This window comes from Podarcis erhardii (assembly GCF_964252035.2).
Source record: "Podarcis erhardii genome assembly, chromosome: 9".
Classification (NCBI taxonomy): Eukaryota; Metazoa; Chordata; class Lepidosauria; order Squamata; family Lacertidae; genus Podarcis; species Podarcis erhardii.
The window spans coordinates 15,207,145-15,231,852 of record NC_138512.1 but is presented as its reverse complement, the minus strand read 5'-3'; the positions used below and the strand labels follow the sequence as shown (position 1 = coordinate 15,231,852).

The 24,708-nt window shown below is 41.2% G+C and overlaps 1 long non-coding RNA gene across 1 annotated transcript in view; it reads right to left on the bottom strand.

Moving 5' to 3' along the window:
• The window catches only part of LOC309349714, a 71,277-nt gene extending 46,805 nt beyond the window's left edge, over positions 1-24,472 (bottom strand). Inside the window, exons 1-2 of the long non-coding RNA XR_014160125.1 lie at positions 23,437-24,472; positions 22,595-22,649 (exon numbers count right to left, since the gene is read on the bottom strand). This is a non-coding gene — a long non-coding RNA (uncharacterized lncRNA). The remainder of the gene's footprint in view (positions 1-22,594; positions 22,650-23,436) is intronic.
• Positions 24,473-24,708: the final 236 nt, after the last annotated feature.

Sequence of the window (24,708 nt, the reverse complement as noted above, 5' to 3'; positions counted from 1 at the left end):
ATATGTTTAAAGTTTCATGTCCATCAGTTCAGGTTTTCAAGAAGCTTTAAGCCAAAGTTTTATTGTATATGCTGTTGCAGGTGTTATTGTTCATTTTGTTGAAGGCTATTGACTTGAATGAATGAATGAATGAATGAACTTATTTATTATTTCAGTCCCAGACCAATTCCAGCTCACATACAATATCAGAGAAATCATAAAACATGATGGGGATAAATTTGAATATACAATTAGGTACAACAGGGACAATACAAATATGGCAACGTTAAAAATATAAAGGTTAAAACCTTAGTCACTAAAATATAACCTAAAATTGTCATCTAAGGCCTTAATCATTAATGTTAGCACAGCTTGTTCCCTAAGTTTTATGGCAATCACACAGAATTTGGCCACTGAGGAGCTCCAGGGGATTTATTAATATTAATAATAAAGGAGATGAGCTGAGAATTTTATTTAAAATAATAATAATATTTGTAATATCTTGATCTCTCCAGTGCCACACAGGCAGTCTCCTGGTTGCCTACCCTTTTCAGAAAGCCCCCTGGAGCTTATCCTGACGTAGTGTTTTGCCAAAAGAAAAAAGGGAAAAAAGCATTCGAAGAAATGGGTAGAATGAGAAGCTGGTTGAGTAGCCAGGAGAAGTTACTGTTCCAAAATTGTTAAAAGCAAGAATATGTATCACAACACCCACTTCTTGTTAATGATTTTTAGGTAAGAGTAGCAGGAGATCCGTGCCCATGCACACACACATCACCACACCATGAAAAAGTGATGGGGGGAAAACCACTGATTTCATTACGGGTGAATAGCTTCACAAAATAGGATTTTAGGATTAAGGACTACTTCAGGTGGTTCTCTGCAAATTTGTGGACAAAAGTCTGTACCAGCAACTGGGGAGAAGCTGGAGTGCTTAATCCACCCCTCAGATGTTAAGTGAAATATACTCAGAGTTGAGTGTTGATTTCATTCTCTTTATTTCAGCTCATGGTAAACAGTGAGTGCTTTCTCCCAAAACCTCTGGCTATATATACATTATTTACACAATGGGTCCCGTGTGATTGGCTGATTCAACTCCCCTCCTGGAGCCTGATTGGACTTTTCCTGCAGGCCAATCAGGTCGCTGATTCAATTCCTCTTGGAGCCTGATTGGGCTGCTACTGCAGACCAATCAGGTTGCTGCCTTCTAGCATCCTACCTGCCTATTGTTCTAGGATCCAAGCTCAGTACATGACATTAACTTTACCCCTAAGGTAGACAACTGAAGAGAACTACAGTAGCACTGTGGTCTTTTAAACCAGTTTTAGAACAGCCCTAGGGAATGAGCCTCTTCATGTTCAGTGAAAAATGAGAGCTGTTTTTAAATTCTGTTGTGAACAGATGTGAATTATTTTCAGCAAAAGCAGAAACACAGATAACATTCTAAAGAAAAGCCACAGTTGAATCAGGATGGCATTAATATCTCTTTACCTAATGGAAGTTAGTCAGCAAGCAATTATGGTATTCAGGATCAATGTGATAAATTCGTGATGAAATCAGTGGTTTGAATTGGACTGAAAGGTCTGAATTTGAAGTTTAGTCATGCATCCAGAAAAGACTTCTCTGTCTTTTCCTTAACAAGGAATATGCGTTTTTTCATAAGGTGGCTTTTTCCAATCTCCTTCGACTTTTGAAAAAAATGTTGGTGATCTCAGAAAGCTTCATAATCTGCATGTGCCCAGTGAGGTGTAGCAGGGGAATAAAGTCATGCATTAGGATTTTCTACAGCTTATTTAAGTCTGTGTTGTGAATTGAAGTGGCAAGAAAATAGACATTCTAATCAACTGACATCATGTCACTTTTACCGGAAAGGTACAGCAACCCAACTTCTTACTTTTATTGATCATCCTAATGCATGTTTTATATTTTATGTGAACCACTTATTATTTTTTTAAAAAATTAAATGGTACACTAATTACGTGGTGGTTGTTTTTTTAAAAGAAACCTAGTTCAGCAGTGCCTAGTTCAGAGTGGCTGAGGAAACTCAGCCAGATGGGTGGGGTATAAATAATAAATTATTATTATTATTATTATTATTATTATTATTATTATTATACACTCCTCCCTGCCATTACATAGAAGGGAGTTCAGAAATGGAAGTGAATTGTGTGCATTATTAGGTGGAATGTGCTCCACCTAAAAAATTCAGTTCAGAACCTGCTTCACCGCTTGAGAAAAGAGCAAGATTAAGTCCAAAGCATTTCAAAGACTGACTGCATCAAAACCACAATTGGCGGGGGGGGGGGGAGAGAGAGACTCTGTTGCTTCCCCATTCATTGTTATGGAAAAATGAACACACTGTCTCTTTTTGGAAGCTAGACATTGTCCTTCACAAAAGAGTTCTTTCTTCCCCTTCTTCCCATTTTCTTTCCAGCCTGGTGTTTATAAGGATATAACAAGCTTGGAGAGAAATGTTTAATTTTTTTTGTAGAAACAAAATCTGCAAAGAAAGAAAAAAAATCCAAATCTTTGAGAAACTCCAAAGCAATTCAGAGGTTGGGACACTTAGAGAGATCCCTCATTGGATAAGACAAGCCCCAAATGTGTCTGAAGTGGCCCCACTTTGCTTCATGATTTGGGATTCAACTAACTCTTTTGCACACTCCAGTTCATTAGCTTTGCTCTTTGATAGAATTCCCCTACTGCCAGTACAAACAATTCTGTTTTGAATCTTTATTGGAAGCAAATCTTTGCATGATGCTTCTTGTGATTTCCTAGTCTGCAGACATCTCTTGGGAGAAAGAAACCATGTTTAATATAGTGTTTAGAGAAACTGAAGAAAGAAAGAAAGAAAGAAAGAAAGAAAGAAAGAAAGAAGTGACTATTTAATGTTTCATCATGAATCTTCACCAGTAGATCTATCATTTCCCTTTAAAAGAAAACTCAGGTTGCTGACTGCCTTCAGTTGGTTCTGAAGTAAAACAGGGGCATCCAAAAGTAAGGTAGAAGCACTTGTGTGATTTCTATTTTTCTTTCTAAAGAAGGATGTTCTTGCCCCTTCCTTAATGCAATGCCATCTAGGTGAGCTGGTAGAGGAGAATGCCTGTGCTACCACTGTTTTGTTTCAGTAGCTAGGTAACAGATTTTCAAAGTGGGTTCTCTGAGAATTGCACCTGGATAACACTTAAGGTTGTGCGTGAATAGCCTCACAAAATTACTTTGTGTTTTTGTTGGGGGCAGAAAGAGAGCTTGTTGATGCATTGACAGCCCAGCTTCTATAATCCTTCACAACGTTCCAGACCTATCACGATTATTGAGCATAACAGGGGGAAATGGTAACTTTCACAATAACTAAAATTAAAATTTAAAAACTGGAGAATGTTTTGAAGGGAGGGAATGTGCATAGTGACCTTCTTTCATGGGAAAGGATAATGGAAAGAAGATAAAGTCCCAACCAGAGAAGAATGGCAAATCAAGTTGGTGGATTATGCCAAAATGGCTAAAATGACCGGAAGAATCTCAAATCAGGAAGACATTTTTTTAAAAAAATAAAGAATGGGGGAAATTTATCTTAAAAACCATTTTAAACAGCTAAAATCATTAGTAGGATTGGAATAACACTTGTAGTTTAATGGTGAATTTTGGACACAATGGAGCTGTAAAAGTTTTGGATTATCATAAAAGCTGCAGGAGAAAATGATTCACAATAGGACCCACAAAGGGGAGTAAGGAAGTCAAAGGGATTCCATGAAGTCTTGTTTTTATGTTGTAAGTTGGATATGTAATTGTAAAATTTTAATCTGAAAACAAATAAATTTATGTAAATAGAAAAGGATGAGGGAAGAGAGAAAAATCTCAGAAAAGGTTTCAGAAAAATGTCTTCTGAGAAATGCTAGCTCAGCTTTTGGGAATTGTACAGTGTGGTCCTATGCATGCTTACTTGACGGCAAACTCCAATGTGTTCACTGGGGCTTTCTCCCTCGTATACCTGTGTTTAGGCCACATTTTTAGGTGCACACTTAAATATAAACCTATCGGAATACACATAAAAAAGAATGCACCAATGCAAAGAATGCATCTTTGCTATTTGGACCCAGGTGTCCTGTGAAAGTGAAGCATATTATGCACTGTGCCATATTTACCTCAGGAAACGTCTGTGAAGTTTTAAAACCAAAATGGATTCCTTGCAAGGTAATAAATGCAACCGAGAAGAGCATTAACTTGACTTTTGTGAATGACAGGGCTTGATGCAAAAGTTACATCACACTGTCGGTGTTTTGCACAGATTACCTCAGGGAAATGGGGAAAATATGCAAATAACATAATGCCTCATCCTATGTACCTGCTGGTTGAGTTTTGATTTACTGAGCTGTCTCTGGGAGATTTTCTTGTAAAAAAAAATAAAAAAATTCTCACTTTGAGGTGGGGATAGACACGCTGTTTTCCTATCAGTAAAAATGGGGGGGGGGGAGTATTTTGCTTCTTCAAACTGTTCAGTCTCCTACCTCAAGTGAGAGAGAAAAGTCATGTTAGCAGTTTAACATTACAAGTGACATTTTTACAGAGTTAGTAGGTGTCAAACACAAGCCATGTCACTTGCCGCCAACAGAGCGGTCTGTTGTGGAAAAAAAAAGTCAGATTAAAATAATAACACTCATTAAATTTCTCAGAGAAATGCTCTCAGCGTGTCAAAGTGGAATCAGAAAGTCAGGGAAGACCTCAGCACAGCAGTGTGCTGTCTGCATGGTAATGCAATTGGAGACCATAACATGTTGTAATGAGTGCTAATGAAATCGTGTACGGAGAGCCTGAGAGTGAGGCACGAAGGAAGAATGATAAAAGGGATTCCAAGAGGAGCTCATATCACATGTAGAGAATGATCAATCAGATAAGGGCTGCTCAAGTTAAGGAAGACAGAGAGAGGTGAGTCCCTAATGAAAGCTCAGTTTGTCTAACAAGATATGATGATTAATAATGACAAGCATGGCTGAAGTATCCACTGCTAATAAACAGGCCTCACCAGGGGCAAAGGAACACCAAGTTATGAGGCCATAGGTGGAGCAGCCAAAACACTCTCCGCAGCCCAAGACGGATTGCTAGGAAGGTATGCATTGGCCACAAGAAGCATATGACATGTCACTGGTGACCTTAGCTATACAGTGGTGCCCCGCAAGACGAATGCCTCGCAAGACGGAAAACCCGCTAGACGAAAGGGTTTTCCGTTTTGGAGGTGCTTCGCAAAACGAATTTCCTATGGGCTTGCTTCACAAGACGAAAATGTCTTGTGAGTTCCTGCGGGTTTTTTTTTCCTTCCCCCCCTTTTTCTAAGCCGCTAAGCCGCTTATCGGCTTATCCGATAAGCCAATAAGCCGCTAAAAGCCGCTAATGGCGCTAATAGCGCTAATCCGCTAAGCCGTCAATGGGCTTGCTTCGCAAGACGAAAAAACCGCTAGACGAAGAGACTCGCGGAATGGATTAATTTCGTCTTGCGAGGCACCACTGTAAAATTTTGGAACTTGGGAAGCAAGCCTACAACTAAAAGCAGAGAAAAGAGAGAGAGGTGTAGTTTGTTTTACAGGACACCCTATTATTGTTTAGCTAATGGGATGTGCTTTGTTATCTTGATGAATGTAAGGATAGCTTTGCTTGGGAAGCCCAGAAGCCAGACCTGAACACAATACAACAGTATCTCCTTTGGAGCTTACCATCCTCACTGTTGGTCAATTGTAGCTGTACATGGCAGAATAAGCATGAGGTATCTTGTGCGCACCAATGGCTGGTTTTGTCACATTTGAGTTGAGTTCCATGACATGCCCCTTATCCCTTTCTCAGGTTGCACTAACTAGTAAACGTGGTACTTATGGAAATGTGTGCAGGGTACTAAAAGCCTTTCCCCTTTCTTTTTAAACTAATGCCTTGTATTCATTCGTTTGTTCATTCATTCATCCGAAGCCTGGGGAGGGGCTAGAGCCATGCCACGACCCCAGCGGGAACCCAGGGGATGCTCGAATTGATCCACATCAGTGGGGCTCCCCCTACTGGTGGTTTACCTTTACCAGACTCCCTGCAAGGCAGGCAGGAGTCAGATATAGTCTGTGGATGCCAATGCTTAAGCCAATACGGCTCACATTCTGTAACCAATAAAGTTGTGGCCTAAATTTTGCCCATTAACAGTAACCTAAAATTCTGTGTCCTTGTGTCTTTATTCTCATGGGGGTGGCTTGGGGCTTTGACACGCAACTAGTAAATGTGGTAGTTATGGAGATGTGTGCAGGGTACTAAAAGCCTTTTCCCTTTCTTTTTAACCTAACGCCTTGTATTCGTTCATTAGTTCGTTTGTTCATTTAGGAGTATTTATATCCCACCTACTAATTGAAGATCTTGAGCTTCTTAGTATATATATCTGCACACACACACACACACACACAAACAGAGAGAGAGAGAGAGAGAGAGAGAGAGAGAGAGAGAGAGAGAGAGAGAAATAACCATAAATCAACAATAAAAATGTGCACCCCACCACTGAGGCCATTCCATTGTAGCTATCCAACCTCCCAAAATTTCAAAACCTCTCATGATGGTTTGACCCCTTTCCGTTTTAATAGTACTAATTCTACAAACGCCCTCCATATCGCCTCAAAATAATTTCTCCTGCATATTCCCTGTCTTACCTTAATGGCACATGTTAATTTATCATTAATAGCTATATCCCACACATCTTCATACCATCTTCCATTTTAGATTCTGCTTGCCCCTTCTACTTCCTAGCTATAATAATTTGTGGAGCTATCAATAAATTTGTGAGCAAGTTCTTCATAGCCTGTGAACCTTCCACCCCATTGTAAATTGATAATAATGCTACCCTCTGGACTTTTGGTCAGCTTTAAGCCAGTGATTTCTGTCATCTCCTTAAACTACCTCTGGTTGCCTGTGGGAAACTAGGGAGCAGAACATGAGCACAAGAACCTTTCCCCCTTCTGTGGTTTCCAGAAACTGGTATTCAGAAGCATTACTGTCACCAATTGTGGAGACAGAGCATAGTTGAGTAAGTAGCCAGTTGAGCTAGTAGTAACCTGAGAATGCTTACTGTGAATGTGGATAAAAAGAAGCACTTTTCAAAGTTTGCAAAAATGTGAAATGAGGCAAATTCCCAAATATATGTCATATGGTGCATTTCATTTAAAATGTTCAAACTCAACCATGCCCAGCTGATTACATGGGCCCAAAACTAGCATACATTTGCCATAGATTGCAGGGACTAAAGGTAAAAGGTAAAGGACCCCTGGATGGTTAAGTCCAGGCAAGGGCAACTATGGGGTTACGGCGTTCATCTTGCTTTCAGGTCGAGGGAGCCAGCGTTTGTCTGCGGACAGCTTTCCGGGTCATGTGGCCAGCATAACTAAACCACTTGTGGTGCAATGGAACACCGTGACGGAAACCAGAGCTCATGAAAATGCTGTTTACCTTCCCACCGCAAAGGTGAAGGGGAGTGAAGAGAGGTGGGGCTTCACTGATCTCAGATGAATTAAATTTTAATTTTAGAAGCTGAACAAAAGTTGCGCCCAAGACTGGCATCTGCCTCTCTCGTTTTCTGCAATTTGGCAGCTATTTGTATATTCAACATTAGCATTGAACATAATAAGATGCTGCAATAGAATCTAATACTGAACAGTATCCAACAGCTGGCAGGCATTTGCAGTCAATATATTAAAGTACAAATTAGCAAGTCTGTATAGATTATATTCATCATTCAAATATAAGCATTCAAAACATGTTTTGAATGTTGGCGGCTAATTTTGATTCTGGAATCTGAAACTTTGAAAGTGGTTGCAGTTTTCAAAATGCTGCAAAATGTTATTTTGCATCTGCCATTTAGTTGGAGTCTAAAAAGGTAAAGGTAGAGAACCCCTGACAGTTAAGTCCAGTCACAGACGACTTTGGGGTTGTGGCGCTCATCTCGCTTTACAGGCCGAGGGAGCTGGCGTTTGTCCACAGACAGTTTTTCTGGGTCATGTGGCCAGCATGACTAAGCCGCTTCTGGCACAACAGAACACCAAAACCAGAGCAGCGCATGGAAACGCCATTTACCTTCCTGCCGGAGAGGTACCTATTTATCTACTTGCACTTTTGGGCATGCTTTCAAACTGCTAGGTTGGCAGGAGCTGGGACCGAGCAACAGGAGCTCACCCAGTCATGGGGATTCAAACCGCCAACCTTCTGATCTGCAAGCCCAAGAGGTTCAGTGGTTCAGACCACAGCACCACCCACATCCCCTAGCTAGAGTCAAAGGGTGCCTAAATTTTGTGAGGAGAACCTGAGCTTACAGGGTTAAACAGCTCAGAGTGTACGTCCTGCCTACTGTGGGGTGGGGGGAGATTCTGCGTCACTTCCAAGAGTCTCAACCCTTTGTTCTCTTTTTCTTTCACTTTTGAAGAGAGCGGACGTGTATTCACAATGTTGTGTGCTGTATTAGACAATGGATAGTTCTGCTATAAATAAAGCTGCTTTTAGTTATTAGTAAGATCTGTGTGAGACTCTGTTTAGCACACTGAAGAAGCACAGAAGACAGCAGCTTTCTCTGACCGCTGTCGGACTCTGTTTTTGCTCGGAGCATTGAATGTGGACTTTGGAATGTGGAGGCCTGGCGCAGGGAGAGCGGGCTGGACGCCAGGCTTATCTGAGCAATAAATCTTTCTCAGGTTTTTCAGTGTTGTTAACTCCAATTGCTTACTCTGACTGCTTCCCGTAAACCTCGTTCTGTGCCAATAAGCACAGGGCACCTTTCCCCGGAAGCACTGGGGCTCATAAAGGTAAAGGGACCCCTGACCATTAGGTCCAGTCGCAGACAACTCTGGGGTTGCGGCGCTCATCTTGCTTTATTGACTGAGGGAGCCAGTGTACAGCTTCTGGGTCATGTGGCCAGCATGATTAAGCTGCTTCTGGCGAACCAGAGCAGTGCACAAAAACGTTGTTACCTTCCCTATTTATCTACTTGCACTTTGACATGCTTTCAAACTGCTGATTGGCAGGAACAGGGACCGAGCAACAAGAGCTCACCCCATCGTGGGGATTCGAACCGCCGACCTTCTGATCGGCAAGCACTAGGCTCTGTGGTTTAGACCACAGCACCACCCACATCCTCGGCCCCCCTAGGGCCCATAGATTGCAGCAAAATCTTGTCTGTGCAATGGGTTCATGGGGAGAAGCTGCTCCATGAGCCCTTGCAAAAGTGAGGGGAAAGCTTAAAGAAGGCTGCTTCCCCTGGAGCTCAGAGTCAGTTCACCTCAAGAGCTCCCCACTCACCCTTCCTTTTTTAGGTGAAAGGAGGAATGGCATTGGGCAGGCCCAACATACTATAGCCCCCCCATAAGGAGCCTGAGGGGAGGACTGACACAGCACCCCCAAACTTGGGTTGGGGTATGTGCCTGGTTTGAATCTGCTCCCTGGTCACCCAAGGAGACCTTGTGTGCTTGGCTTGTACCAAAGCAAGATTCAGCACTGACCGACTCCCATTGAACAGGTTTGAGGTGGTCCAAAGTCAGCAGACCCATTCCACCAATTTGGGGTTATGGAATGATGAACTGATCTTGGCTCCAATGCCATTCCAAAGCTTATTCTGCTTGCTGTTGTCAATAAAGATTTGGTCTGATTTTCTCCCATCACCATTGTACAGTCTGGTTATTTGCTGATCTCTTGGGTCAAATAATGCCTGGGGAAATCATTTCTAGTAACAAAAGCATTCCCAATCAATGGAAGTTTTTGCCATGAGTAGAAAAGAGTTTATTAAACCTTAATGGCAATAGAGTTTCCATATACAGTGGTACCTCGGGTTAAAGACACCTCGGGTTACAGGCACCTCGGGTTACAGGCACCTCGGGTTACAGGCACCTCGGGTTACAGAAACTTCAGGTTAGAGACTCTGCTAACCCGGAAGTAGTACCTCAGGTTGAGAACTTTACCTCAGGATGAGAACAGAAATTGTGTGGTGGCAGCAGGAGGCCCCATTAGCTAAAGTGGTACCTCAGGTTAAGAACAGTTTCTGGTTAAGAACGGACCTCTGGAATGAATTAAGTTCTTAACCAGAGGTACCACTGTAGTATAAGCTAATATCCATTTTATTGTGGTGTGATAGCTACTGATTTGGCAGTAAATTACTAATGATGCAATCCTATATATTTCTACTTCGAATTAAACGGAGCTCAATGGGACCTACTACAGGTTATTGTATAAAGAATTTCACCTTTTGGATTGTATCCAGCTAAGTTTTACTCAGAGTAGATATGTTGAAAATAACAGACATAAGCCCAGAATTGTGAATACCTGGAATATATTTGTATTTATAACTTTTTGTGTGCACTTTCAATAAGCAAAATGCGAAAACATTAGCAAAAAGAAACAGTTAAATCACCAGTGATGTGTGACAACCCACACTTACGCATGATGGCTGTACATTACATTTTCATTACACCCCAAAAGGAGAGGCATGCAACTAACTCATTGAAATAATGCAAGCAAATGAAAACAGAGACAAGAATTCTGGTAGATGAATAAAAGATAACAGAAACTTACAAAACAAATACAGACAAGTATAGCAGAATGTTGTTGAGTATCTTTTCCCCCTCAAGTGATTAGATTAAAATAAAATCAACTTTCATTAACTGTTTATAGGAATGGCAATAAGAAACAAACAGATTCAGAGAATTCCAACACAAGCTGTGCAATGAAATATCTGTTGATAAGCCATTTATCAATAGGTCTCACCCAATCCATCAAGCAACCCATTTACTTGTTTAATTACTTGATGGTGGAATGGCTCCATAGCTGTCAGAAAAGTTCATATTATTTTTTTTTGGGGGGGGGGAGAACAAAGGTAAATTTGGGTGTTCAGTTTTTTCCCCCATTTGTGGGTGGTGAAGCATGCATTGTGATGTTGGGCAAATTTCAGGTGTCCTAAATTCAAAGATGGAAACTCATCAGTCCACATGCATCCAGAGTTTCTGATGGTAGGGGCTGGAAGAATCTTAAAACACACAATGATTTCTCCTCACCCCTCCCAAAAAATAATAATAATCTCCCTCACCCACATTCATGGGGGATTTCTCTCTCCATCTCCTCAAAAACAGAGCCTATTTAAAGTTAGGAGCGTGTGCACTTATCATGCAATTTGGGCTTCACTTCAGTGATGAAACGATTTATTTAAGATTCACATGGTCTTTAAAAAAATAAAGGAAAGATGCAGATGGGCATGCAACATTTGTCTACTCGTACAGCTGCTCACCTCCATTAACATGACAGAATTCAAACTGCCCTACTTCATAAATCAATTATTCATCTTGCTCAATAACTTGCCTCGGGGTGCAGCCGATCCCGGGGCTTCAGAGATAGCCTTGCCACAGGCCAACTGGTAAGAGGTCATGACCTAGAGAACCAGCTTCTCATTTGTTGCATATAATCCACACTTCTTTCCTCGAGAGAGCTTTCGTGTGGAGATCTAATATAAGCGTTCAAAAAAGGAAAATGGCAACAGCTTTTCCAAGCAGCACATTTGTTGCTATTGGGCTGGTTGTGTAGATCCAAGAAGTGGCCTTGTAACCCATTTGATTATTCTGCACCTAACCCAGCTCCCAATGGCTCAGGCAAAACTTGTTACCATCACCTCCTCCTTTTTTGGAAGACAATGTTCCAGGGATCAAACCTGGGTGTGTTTTGTTTTGTTTTGTTTTGTTTTGTTTTGTTTTGTTTTTTTGCATGCAAAGCATTTGATCAAGCCATGCCCCCATCATAGAATGGGAGTTGGGTTGGCCCATGCAATTGAGAACAGCTTGCATCCAACTGTGGCAAACCTAGAGACAGGGGAGAAATTCAATCAAGTTTGCCAAAGGCCTTTGACAATATTTCTTGGAAATTTATGAAGGGAAATTTGAATGAAATGGGAGTGGGACGGGGGTTTGAGAATGGGATTGACGCAATATATTCAGAACAAAAGGCCAAACTGATAGTTAACAATGTGGTTACAGAAGAGTTCAAAATTGAAAAAGGAACACGACAAGGCTGCCCGATTTCCCCTTTGTTATTCATTTCGGTTCTGGAGGTGCTCTTGAATTTGATCAGAGGGGACCGGTTGGTGGAAGGGATTCAGGTCGGAGCGAAACAATACAAATTGAAAGCTTTTGCAGATGACCTAGTTTTGACTCTGCAGGAGCCAGAATCTAGTACGAAAAGAGTATTACAACTGATACAGGATTTTGGTCGGGTGGCAGGATTTAAATTAAATAAACAGAAAACTAAAGTGTTGGGAAAAAATTTGACAGATACAGAGTCGGAAAGGTTTCAGAGAGAAACAGAACTAACTATGGTTAAAAAAGTAAAATACCTAGGGGTAAACATAACAGCAAAAAACCTGAGTCTATTTAAGGACAATTATGAAAAATGTTGGTCTGAAATTAAGAGAGACTTGGATAGTTGGACAAAATTGAAGCTTTCTTTGTTAGGCCGAATTGCTGCTATTAAGATGAATGTATTGCCAAAAATGTTGTTTTTGTTTCAAACATTACAGATTGTGGACAAAACGGAGTGCTTCCGGAAGTGGCAGAAAGATATATCTAAATTTGTCTGGCAGGGCAAAAAGCCCAGAATTAAGTTTAAGATATTAACAGATGCGAAAGAAAGAGGTGGCTTTGCCCTGCCAGACTTAAAGCTGTACTATGAAGCCGCAGCTTTCTGCTGGCTAAAAGATTGGCTACTTCTCGAAGACACTGACGTGCTGGATTTGGAAGGTTTTAACAATGCTTTTGGTTGGCATGCATACTTATGGTATGACAAAGTTAAGATCAATAAGGCCTTTAAGAACCATATTGTCAGGAAAGCACTGTTCAATGTCTGGACGAAATATAAAGACTTATTGGAAAACAAAACTCCAAGGTGGCTCTCACCTCTGGAGGCTAAGGCCCGAAAAAGACCCAATATGGAGGCCAAATGGCCAAAATATTGGGAATTATTAGAAAAAGATGGAGACAATTGGAAATTGCAGAGTTTGGAGAAAATGAAGGATAAGGTGCGAGACTGGTTACATTATGCTCAGATTAAAGAAGTTTTTAAAAATGACAAAAAGTTAGGGTTCCAGGTGGAGAAATCGAAGTTAGAAACAGAATTGTTAGAACCCAAAACCAAGGTACTATCTAGAATGTATAACTTGCTGCTAAAATGGAACACACAAGACGAAATGGTTAAATCGGCTATGATAAAATGGGCACAGGATATTGGGCATAACATTATGTTTGAGGACTGGGAAAGGTTGTGGACCACTGGGTTGAACTTCACTGCATGTAATGCTCTGAAGGAAAATGTTATGAAAATGATATATAGATGGTACATGACCCCAGTTAAACTTGCCAAAATATACCATTCGTCTGACAATAAATGTTGGAAATGTAAAGAAAATGAAGGAACATTCTTCCACCTCTGGTGGACATGCCCTAAGGTGAAGGCCTTCTGGGAAATGATATACAATGAGCTGAAAAAGGTATTTAAGTATACCTTTACTAAGAAACCAGAGGCCTTCCTTCTGGGTATTGTCGGCCAGAAGGTGTTAAAGAAGGATCGAACATTTTTCATGTATGCAACAACGGCAGCAAGGATTCTCATCGCAAAAAATTGGAAAACTCAAGATTTACCCACACTGGAAGAGTGGCAGATGCAGCTGATGGACTATATGCAACTGGCCGAGATGACTGGCAGAATCCGAGACCTGGGAGAAGAAAAGATGGAGGAAGACTGGGAGAAATTCAAGATGTATTTACAAAAACATTGTAATTTGTTTGAATGTTAAGAAGGATGCTAGATTATAAAAAACTGGCCACCACTAAACTAGATTTAAATTTGATGATAAGTGAGACTAAAGAAAATATAAAAATTTTATTGGAAAAAGTGTTAAATCATATTGGAATGTGTGGACATGAGATTGTAAACAAGCTGATAATTTGTTTGGAAAAATTTTTTTTTTTTTTGATGTAAATGGGAGAGGGGGACGTGAGGGAGTCCAAAGAAGTGAAGAATTTGTTGTTATAAAAGTAAGATTGTTTTATGTGTGCATTTATATTTTTAAAAAAAAACCTTAATAAATATTTATAAAAAAAAAAAAAAAAAGAAATTCAATCAAGTTTGCATTTAGAGGGGAATCTTATCAAATTCTCATTCCAAAACAACATGATAATTGAAAAGCAACCATCCTTTGAAATTTGCACTTATTTGAATTTTAAAATGCAGTTCTCCAACCAACCAATGTTTACAAAAATGCATACATTGCAGGAAAGTGTGTGTAAATGAATATATTGGTGAAAAGAACATGCACAAGTGTATTGTATTAGGAGAAATTGCAACTATGTGCCACTAACTTAAAACCACATATAAAAATGTGCTCATTAGTAGAAAATTGCACTAAAAGATGAAGAATATGCATGATAGATAGATAGATAGATAGATAGATAGATAGATAGATAGATAGATGATAGAATGGCAAATCATTGCAGAAATATGGTGCTGAGTTGAACAGTTTAACTGTGGAACGATATAGAAATGGCCTGGGATGTAAGGCATAAGGTAAAGGTAAAGGGACCCCGATTATTAGGTCCAGTCATGGCCGACTCTGGGGTTGCAGTGCTCATCTCGCTTTATTGACTGAGGGAGCCGGCGTACAGCTTCTGGGTCATGTGGCCAGCATGATTAAGCCGCTTCTGGCGAACCAGAGCAGCGCACGGAAACACTGTTTACCTTCCCGCCGGAGCAGTACCTATTTATCTACTTGCACTTTGATGTGCTTTTGAAGTGCTAGGTTGGCAGGAGCAGGGACCGAGCAACGGGAGCTCACTCTGTTGCGGGGATTCGAATCGCTGACCTTCTGATCAGAAAGTCCTAGGCTCTGTGGTTTAACCCACAGCGCCACCCGCGTCCCTATGGGATGTAAGGCATAGCTCAGCCAAATGTGAAGTTTTGCTTTAATGAAGTTGCAACTCAACATTAACCAGCTCTCCTCTTACCCTAGTGAGGCCCAACTCTGTTTACATTATCTTACATTTGTCCTCATCTCTGTTCACAAAATACTGATGTTGGGTGTGTGTGTCTTTGTGTGCTTAAGAGAAGACATAAACTTAAAACTGGAGTGTGAAGTCAAGAGCAATAGAAAGATGGATATAGAAAGGCAGCTTGCCTTGTTGTCTCCAGGGAGACAATTTTGGTTTCTCTCAATTGTCTAATATTCACATTTTTTGGCAAAAAGTTTTCAATTAGAAATAATTGTACCTTGGATTAACCTACGATGTTGCCACTGCAATGGGAAAATTCAGAGAAGATTTCAATGGGGGGCTGTGATTTCATTCATATCTTGTTTCAGAAAGTGCAAATGATATAAATTTACCCTTATATGCATACCCAATCTAATTTATCCTCTATTACTGCAAGCAAATATAGGGACGTGGGTGGTGCTGTGGTCTAAACCACTGAGCCTCTTGGGCTTGCCAATCAGAAGGTTGGCGGTTCAAATCCCTGCAATGGGGTGAGCTCCTGTTGCTCTGTCCAAGTTCCTGCCAACCTAGCAGTTTGAAAGCATGTCAGCGCAAGTAGATAAATAGGTACTGCTCCGGTGGGAAGGTAAATGGCATTTCCATGTGATGCTCTGGTTTTGGTGTTCTGTTGTGCCAGAAGTGGCTCAGTCATGCTGGCCACATGACCCGGAAAAACCGTCTGCGGACAAATGACCTTGGCCTGTAAAGTGAGATGAGCGCCGCAAACCCAGAGTCATCTGCAACTGAACTTAACTGTCAGGGGTCCTTTACCTTGACCTTTTTTTACTGCAAGCAAAACAATATGATTTACAGATCCATGTTTACTCAGAAGTAAGTGCTGTTGGGTCCTATTTCCAAGTGAGTATAGTTAGGATTGTAGCATTCTTAGTCTTGTTATTGCTTCTAGGTTTGCTTCTAGGTTTTCTTGCTAAATAAAAAAAAAGACCACCACCAAGTACGGAATATTCTGACTGAAGTTTGTTGGGGGTACAGTGGTGCCTCGCAAGACGAAAAGAATCCGTTCCGCGAGTCTCTTCGTCTAGCGGTTTTTTCGTCTTGTGAAGCAAGCCCATTGACGGCTTAGCGGATTAGCGCTATTAGCGGCTTAGCGGCTTTTAGTGGCTTTTTGGATAAGTGGATAAGCGGCTTAGCGGCTTAGAAAAAGGGGGGGAAGGGGGGGAAACCCGCAGGAACTCGCAAGACATTTTTGTCTTGCGAAGCAAGCCCATAGGAAATTCATTTTGCGAAGCACCTCCAAAACAGAAAACCCTTTCGTCTAGCGGGTTTTCCGTCTTGCGAGGCATTTGTTCTTGCGGGGCACTACTGTAATTAGCAATGGCACTAACCAAATACCTGCCCTAGTTAAGAAACACTTCTTGTTCCTCATTAACCAAATTACTTTCAGGTCATACATCACATCCTTGACAATAATGCCATTTCCATGCTTAATTGCTTAAATAAATGTGTAATTAATGTCTAGTAACGGGATTACAGCTGTCTGGAAACAATGTCGCAACAACTTGCAACCATTACTTTTCTATAGCTGACTGCATCCCTCCCTCTCCCCGCCCTAAGACACATACATATTACTTAATTAAAAATGGAAATGTCTAATTTAATAACATCCTGTGGGGAGTTCAGAAATGTTTCCATTAACAACAACAAAAAAGGTCTAAAGCATTGCTTTATGGACCATTTAGGAAAAGGATAATATTTAGCATACAGCCGTAAATTGATGCTAAACTATGACCAAAACCTGCTCACAAAACAATTAGTGCAATTTCTAAATTGCTGTGATCTGTTTACAAGTAAGTCACAATAAATGCAGAGAGAAACCATTGCTTCACAAATCTAAAGACTTGTGATTTGGAGGGGGGAAGGGGACCAGATTGACAAATAAATAAATAAATAAATAAATAAATAAATAAATAAAATTAGAGAATGGGAGAAAAGAGAGCAGAGAGGCTTCCTCTGGAAAAAAGGTCCTTCCTAGATATAAGGAGGGGGAAAGATTATTCCTCCTTCCCATCAAACCCTAAACAAATACTTGGACTAGAATAAAGGGAAGAAGGTGGAGGAATTTGACCCTGGGACATATGGGATTTGGGTGAACCACTACCCTAGAGGGCAGCAGAGAGCCAGTGTGGTGTAGTGGTTAAGAGCAGTAGACTCGTAATCTGGGGAACTGGGTTCGCGTCTCTGCTCCTCCACATGCAGCTGCTGGGTGAACTTGGGCTAGTCACACTTCTTTGAAGTCTCTCAGCCTCACTCACCTCACAGAGTGTATGTTGTGGGGGAGGAAGGGAAAAGAGAATGTTAGCCGCTTTGAGACTCCTTTGGGTAGTGATAAAGCAGGATATCAAATCCAAACTCTTCTTCATCAGAAAGACAGAGAACAGGCCCACTCAAGCCCAGTTGATCAAGGCAGTTGGTGCGATATGGTTCCAGTCTTCTCACTCAGGCAGAAGGAGGCACAGGAAGGATAAAGATCAGTGTAGAGATCTGCTGATTTAGTAAGATTTAAAAAACCCACCAGCTAAACAGATTCCATTGAGCATTTGGACCCTCCAGTGCAGGCATAGGCAAACTCAGCCCTCCAGATGTTTTGGGACTACAACTCCCATCATCCCTGACCACTGGTTCTGTTAGCTAGGGATGATGGGAGTTGTAGTCCCGAAACATCTGGAGGGCTGAGTTTGCCTATGCCTGCTCCAGTGACTAGAAAAGGAATGTCATGGTACACCTCCATCAGCATGACCAGACACCTTCATCTGCCCCAACTGCAACAAAACTGTCTCTCCTGTATCTCTCTCTACAGCCACAGCAGGCACTTTAACTTTCAAATGGTTAGACTTCAGCCCAAAAGGTCCACATTTTCATGTTGTCCCGACACAGATGGATGCCAACCACAAGGTGGTGATACAAGAACTAGGAGACAATATAATCTTCCACATTGACCAAAAAGCTTTTCAGGAGGAAAAGGAATGAGAGATGGGGACACACAAAAGAACCATTTCCTTCCCTAGATTAATCTGTTCCAGATAGTTACCGTATTTTTCGCTCTATAAGACGCACCTGACCATAGGACGCACCTTGTTTTAGAGGGGGAGAACAAGAAACGGAGCCCCTTCCATTTCTCCTGCCGCTTCGCTGAAGGGGCGCTGCGCAGAGAGGGGGAGATTTTTTTCCTCTTGTTCTCCCCCTCTAAAACAAGGTGCGTTCAGTGCGTTCATGGTGCCTTCAGTCGCCTTCAGTGAAGGCAACTCGAAGCCTCCGGAGCACAGCAGGGGTTCCCACTGCACTCCGGAGGCTTCGGGTTCCTTTTGACCTGCTCTTTGGGGCTGGCGGTGGGGGAAGCCCGGCTTTCCCCCACCGCCAGCCCCAAAGAGCAGGTTGGGGCTGGCGGGGGAAGCCTGGGTCCCCCCCCCCCCAGGGACCACACATTCGCTCCATAAGACGCACAGACATTTCCCCTTAGATTTTAAGAAGGAAAAAGTGTGTCTTATGGAGCGAAAAATACGGTATATACACTACACTGAAGTGCAAAGGGAAAAAACCCCTGGTACACTGTATTTTAAAGAATCAACAATGTTGTAAAAAAAAATGAATACAAAGAATAATGAAATACAGGTGCATACACAGATAACTTTATTTGTATGTCACCTTTCCACAGTTCAAACCATGCTCAAGGAGGCTTACAACATGAAAAATGCATCCTTACAAAAGCAGTTGTAAACAATAAATAAAGCATTTAAAAATGCATAACCAAGTGCAACAATTTCCACATAAATCATAGGATACAGAAAACAAACAGCAACAACAGCATCCCCCCAACCCCCCCCCCAAAAAAAAACCCAAACAACACCCCAGGCCTAGAATCTGTTCAACAGCCTCAGCTTTTGTAGCTGGAGTCAGTCCAGGCCCAGTCCTCCCAGGCTAGGTGGACAAAGGCGCACAAGGCAGGGAGGAGGACTCACAGCCAAGATAGCATAGATATTAATACAGGTTTTGAATTAACCAAGGGACAATGGCTAGATCAAGGTATACCCAGTTCAGCATTTTAGTAAGTTTATTAATATGCTGCTTTCAAAAATAGAAGATACTTCCCAAAGAGGCTCATACAAATATTTCTCCACTGTCCAAAGGGCAGCTTCCACTATGGGAATGAAAATGTATCAAAATTCATCTCAGCTCACTTGAATGTCCATAACATTAAGCATTTCTGTCCAGCAGGTTTCTTTTTTAAAAAAAATAATGGAATGGATCTTGTTTCCTGAAACTAAAAGGTTACATCATTTACACACACAAAGCACACATACACTCACCCATTCATTCCTGATGCTCCCACTTGCTACTGTCTCTGAAAAATACATCATGTTTCCCTCAACCTGCCAGTCGCCACACAAGAATTTACGAAAGTCAACAAAACCAACAAAACTCATTTTCTTGCCCTCCTTCTGCATCCCACCCGTCATGACAGAAAGTCACACAGGAATCGTACCTAAAACAAACCCCAAACCAACTGACAGAACTAACTGGCAGCAGTATTTGTGTCCAGGGGGCAAAAGATTAGAAACAAGGTTTAGGATGCCTGCAGTTAAAATTCAGTTCACTCTGGCAGCCAAGGGGTGGGCAGTTCAGTGCTCCAAAAATACACAATTAATGTTGTCAAAACACAAGCAGTTATGAAGAACAAAAGCAACCCAGGAACTGTAGCTTGTAAGGGTGCTGGGATCTGTGAACTAAAGTTCCCAGGATCCTTTGGGGTGAGGGCATGTACTTTAAACGTATGGTGTGTCTATCAGTTCTCCGAAGTCAAGGGACATGTTTGGGGGCCATTTCAGTATCTGGAACCAAGGCAAAGAATGAGATGTGGGTAGATTAGATTAGAGGGACTCTTAAGGGTATGTGGTTGAGATAAACTAGAAGCATGACCTGGCAGGAGAGATGTTATGCTAGATTAGGAGACCCTGGCCGTCCAGATCTGCCCTGTGGGTCGCAAGGTCTCCACTATGGTTTTATTTTATTCCCACGTGTAATTGAGTATTTATGTGTGTGTTACTGTTAGTGTGCTAAACTCTGTGAATTTCCCAGCAGTACTCTGAGTTTGCAGTGGGAAATAGCATAATAATTCTGATATTTACCAGAAAATTGCAAGAACAGATAAATGCCTTTTCCCCAGTTACCAAATGCCTTCATACTTTTCATGATTTACAAACTGTAATAGCAGTTAATAAGGAAAGTTGGAACAATGAACCACTTGTAAAAGTAAGAAGAATATTAACGTTTCAGAAGAGTAATGTATTCTACTTCAATTTGTCCTTCAACTACGGTAATTTTTTGAGTTTCAAAACCACTAGTAATTTCTGTTGTAGCTGCTGTCCGTCACTAGTAAAAGGAAATCAACAGGTCAGGTTGAGCCTGAATGGGAAAAAGAGAGAGTGACTGTGCTGACTTTCAGTTTATTTAGCTTGTCTGTTTGCTAAAGAGACTAACATGTGGGAAGGTTTGCTTGAAGCCCAAAGCCCACTTAAATGGTTGACATGGTTTTTTCTTTTTCTTTTTCTTGGAAAGAGTAATTGTTTGCTTGAATACATGTGACAGAAGAAAATGGTTTCCTAAGGACACAAATTGTGATGGAGAAAGCTTCCTGGAAATGTACAGGTGAAACTCGGAAAATTAGAATATCGTGGAAAAGTTCATTTATTTCAGTAATTCAACTTAAAAGGTAAAACTAATATATGAGATAGACTCATGACATGCAAAGTGAGATATGTCAAGCCTTTATTTGTTATAATTGTGATGATTATAGCGTACAGCTGATGAAAACCCCAAATTAAGAATCTCAGAAATGTAGAATATTAAATGAAATCAGCGAAACAAGGATTGCAAATAGAGCAACAATAGCTAGTCATTCATTGTTGAGCCTTGGCTTCCTCAGCTATAGAACCTTCTGAATAGTACTGATAATATAATATAATATAATATAATATAATATAATATAATATAATATAATATAATATAATATAATAATTTGTGGATTATATGTCCCACTCATCACCTTGTTGTGGTGAGTGGGCTTGCATGTTCCTATGACCCTTGTGAGCGAAGCTATCAGGAATCCCGTACTTCCAGCAGGGTTATCCAAGGTGGTAAGGTCAAAGGGAAGGAGCTAGACAAAGAATGATCCAAGAAGTCCTCAACGACAGAACAGGCGGATGATAACAAGCGGTATGTCCCCACTGTGGAAGGATGTGTGGATCCAGAATTGGCCTCCACAGTCACTTACGGATTCACTGTTAAAACTGTGTTTATGGAAGACAATCTTACTTGGCTAGAAGTGATCGCCAAAGAATCCTGTCATCTGCCAGCATTAACCTTTAATTCCTAATTTTCTACTTCTGGTAAATTAGAGTCTGCTTTGTGTTGGCCCCGTGGTTCTCCTGATAGCTATGCAACTGTGTTGTGTCATTCTACCCTTAGCTTCACCCACTCATTTGCAGGAGTTTTCATCTGAGAAATGTCAGAAGGTATAGGGAGGGCTTTGTATAATGGGAATGGCATATTGCAGCGCACGTCGACTGCATTAATTGCACCCTTTTGCATGTTATCATCCTTACTGAATGCTGATTGTGTTGCTGAAAAAAATCTTTAAAACGAAACAACAGCTCTGCATTATGCTGATGCAGCACAGTGTGTCAGCGATGGGAGAGGGAATAGAAACATTGCATAAGATCTATAAGGAAAACTATTATACATCCTGCTCTTTGAACACAAAGAGGCAAAAAAAAGTTCCATAAGACGTACCATTGTTATAACATCAATACATGAGTCACTTTATAGAGCAGCAAAATAATATATACCGGTAGGTTTCAGCCTCAAGGAATCCAGATTTGAACTAGGAAAAGGGGAAGGGTGATAAGAGATAAATGCAAGTGATAAGTGACAAATTGCTGGGTTTCTTGCCAGTTGCAGATGATAAGTAAAGCTGCAACCCTCATCCCATTTATTTGGGCGTAAATTCATTAAATGCAGTAGGACTTGATTTTGATTAAATGTGATTAGGATTGCAGCCTAAACAAATAAACGAAGGGCTTCATGTTTTTTGATGTTGAAGAAAAAATGAGGAGCAGCATCATATAGGTGTTCTGGGAGACACTCTGACACACAAATACATACACATACACCACCTTCATATGAGTCATTTACATTCCACCTTATTGCAAACCTAGCACTATAACAAAGTATTGAGAATAGCTATCACAGCAAATTTGCTCCAACACTACCGTTTCTGGTTTGTACATATTGATTTAGAGTGCATGAAAGGCGAACTACATCAAATGATACGCGAGGAATAAATTATTCATTATAAAAATTTGACAAACATGTGTAAAAATAAATAATGCATGGCAATTTATGGCAACACAGTTGAACTTAATTTATTCAGAAACTTGACTCTATAATCTTGCATGAATTTTAATATGCCCTTCTATGCCTTTGTATCGTATGGAACAAAGTGACTGCGAATCTTACATCTTCTGGAAAATAAGCATTGAACTTACTTTGAGCCTCTCCTGTTCGTTAGTGCTACAATACTGAAATCTGGCAATCAATGACCTAAAAAAAAAGATAGAAAAGTAACAGCACTTGGACATGGGATTTTAAGAACGCTTCACTGATTCCCCCATGAAATTATTACCCAATATAATTTGCTGCAATAACATTTTTGTATGACCATAACACCCTATATAGCTAAGGCTCATCACAATTTAGAGAAATCCTTCTTTCTATCCCATTCTGCATAATCTCAGAGATCCACTGAGGACATTATCTTACTCATCCTATACAGGTGAAACTCAGAAAATTAGAATATCGTGAAAAAGTTCATTTATTTCAGTAATTCAACTTAAAAGGTGAGACTAATATATGAGATAGACTCATGACATGCAAAGCGAGGTATGTCAAGCCTTTATTTGTTATAATTGTGATTATCATGGTGTACAGCTGATGAAAACCCCAAATTAACAATCTCAGAAAATTAGAATATTAAATGAAACCAGCAAAACAAGGATTGCAAATAGACCAATATTGGACCTCTGAGAAGCAGAAGCATGCATATGTACTCAGTGCTTGGTTTGGGCCCCTTTTGCATCAATTACTGCCTCAATGCGGCGTAGCATGGATGCTATCAGCCTGTGGCACTGCTGAGGTGCTATGGAAGACCAGGATGCTTCAATAGCAGCCTTCAGCTCTTCTACATTGCTCGGTCTCATGTCTCTCATCTTTCTCTTGGCAATGCCCCATTGATTCTCTATGGGGTTCAGGTCAGGCAAGTTTGCTGGCCAATCAAGCACAATAATCCCATGTTCAACTTCTGCATATCCAGCTGGCCCTGCCTACCTACCCCAACTTTCCCTGAACCTTGTACTGAGGTTTCTCCCTTCTTCCAGCCATCTCCCACTAGTAACTGTCTCTTTCTCCTCAGCCACCCTGCCCATTTGTGACATCACAGGAAGTTTGTAGCCCACGGCAACTGCTTAGGGATGGATGCATCTGCACAGCCTCCCATCCTGGTACTGGAAAGGGGAATGTCATGAACGTTACTTAGATGTATTTAGAAATACCTTGATTTAGAAGTAGAAGATGGTTTGCTTAAGCTCTGCTGTCCCCTTCACTGCTGCTTTCGGGGAAAGCCTCGTCGGCTTGTGACATCCATGAAAGGCAAACACAAATACAGTGAGGGGAATGGTCCTCGTTCAACAGTTATCATCCAGCCACCTCCACTGGCCAGCCTGCCAACCTCTGCTGGCTTCCACCCGTGAATATCCAGTGGTTCATTCACCCAGAGCCTGAAGGGCAGCCTACACCGCTATCTGAACATGCAATTCCCAGGCCTACCGTGTCTGGTGGGTGACCTATGTCCACACTCTCCATTGATACTTACCCCAGCATCAACCCACAAATATCCACACAGCTTTTGTCAATGGCCTTCTGAAGGTGAATTTCAACCAGCACAGACTTCAGCCTCCTTCATCCCGGGCTTCCACATGTTAATCACAGCTTCTGCCAGGTGCATTGCCCGCTTCCAACCATGGATGTCTGCCACTTTCAAACCACAGTCCTGCTCAGCAGGTACACTTGCCTTCTCGTTGCTCTACAGCATCTCATTGACAGATGATGGCCTCCTTCCATTTGCCACTTCACCTCCATGCGGAAGGAGATCACCAAGTACTGAATAACACAACTGTTGTCCACTGTGTCCTTTTCAAGCTTCCCCTTGGGCTGCTTTTGTATACCCACTGAGCTGTCATGTACTTATGTGGCATCACAGGGCGTCCACAGCCAATGACAGCAGCTGGAGAGGCATCATCATCATCACCTCCTCAGGCCTCACAATGGTGAGTGCAGCTCAGCAGCCCTTTGCTAATTTGCTATGTACAGCTCACTCCTTATCTGTAATGGCATCAGAGAAAGCCATGCCATAAATCCACCTTCCCATTTTGATTCTCTGTTTTTTTTTTTTTTTTAAAATATTTTTATTGATTTTACAAAATAAAAAAGAACAAAGAATAAAATACAAAAGTTTCATAAATCATATTTCTTTTACAGAATCTTTTGGGCTTCCCCACATCTTCCCGAATCTGCGTTATTTATAATACCAATTTCAGCATTTTGT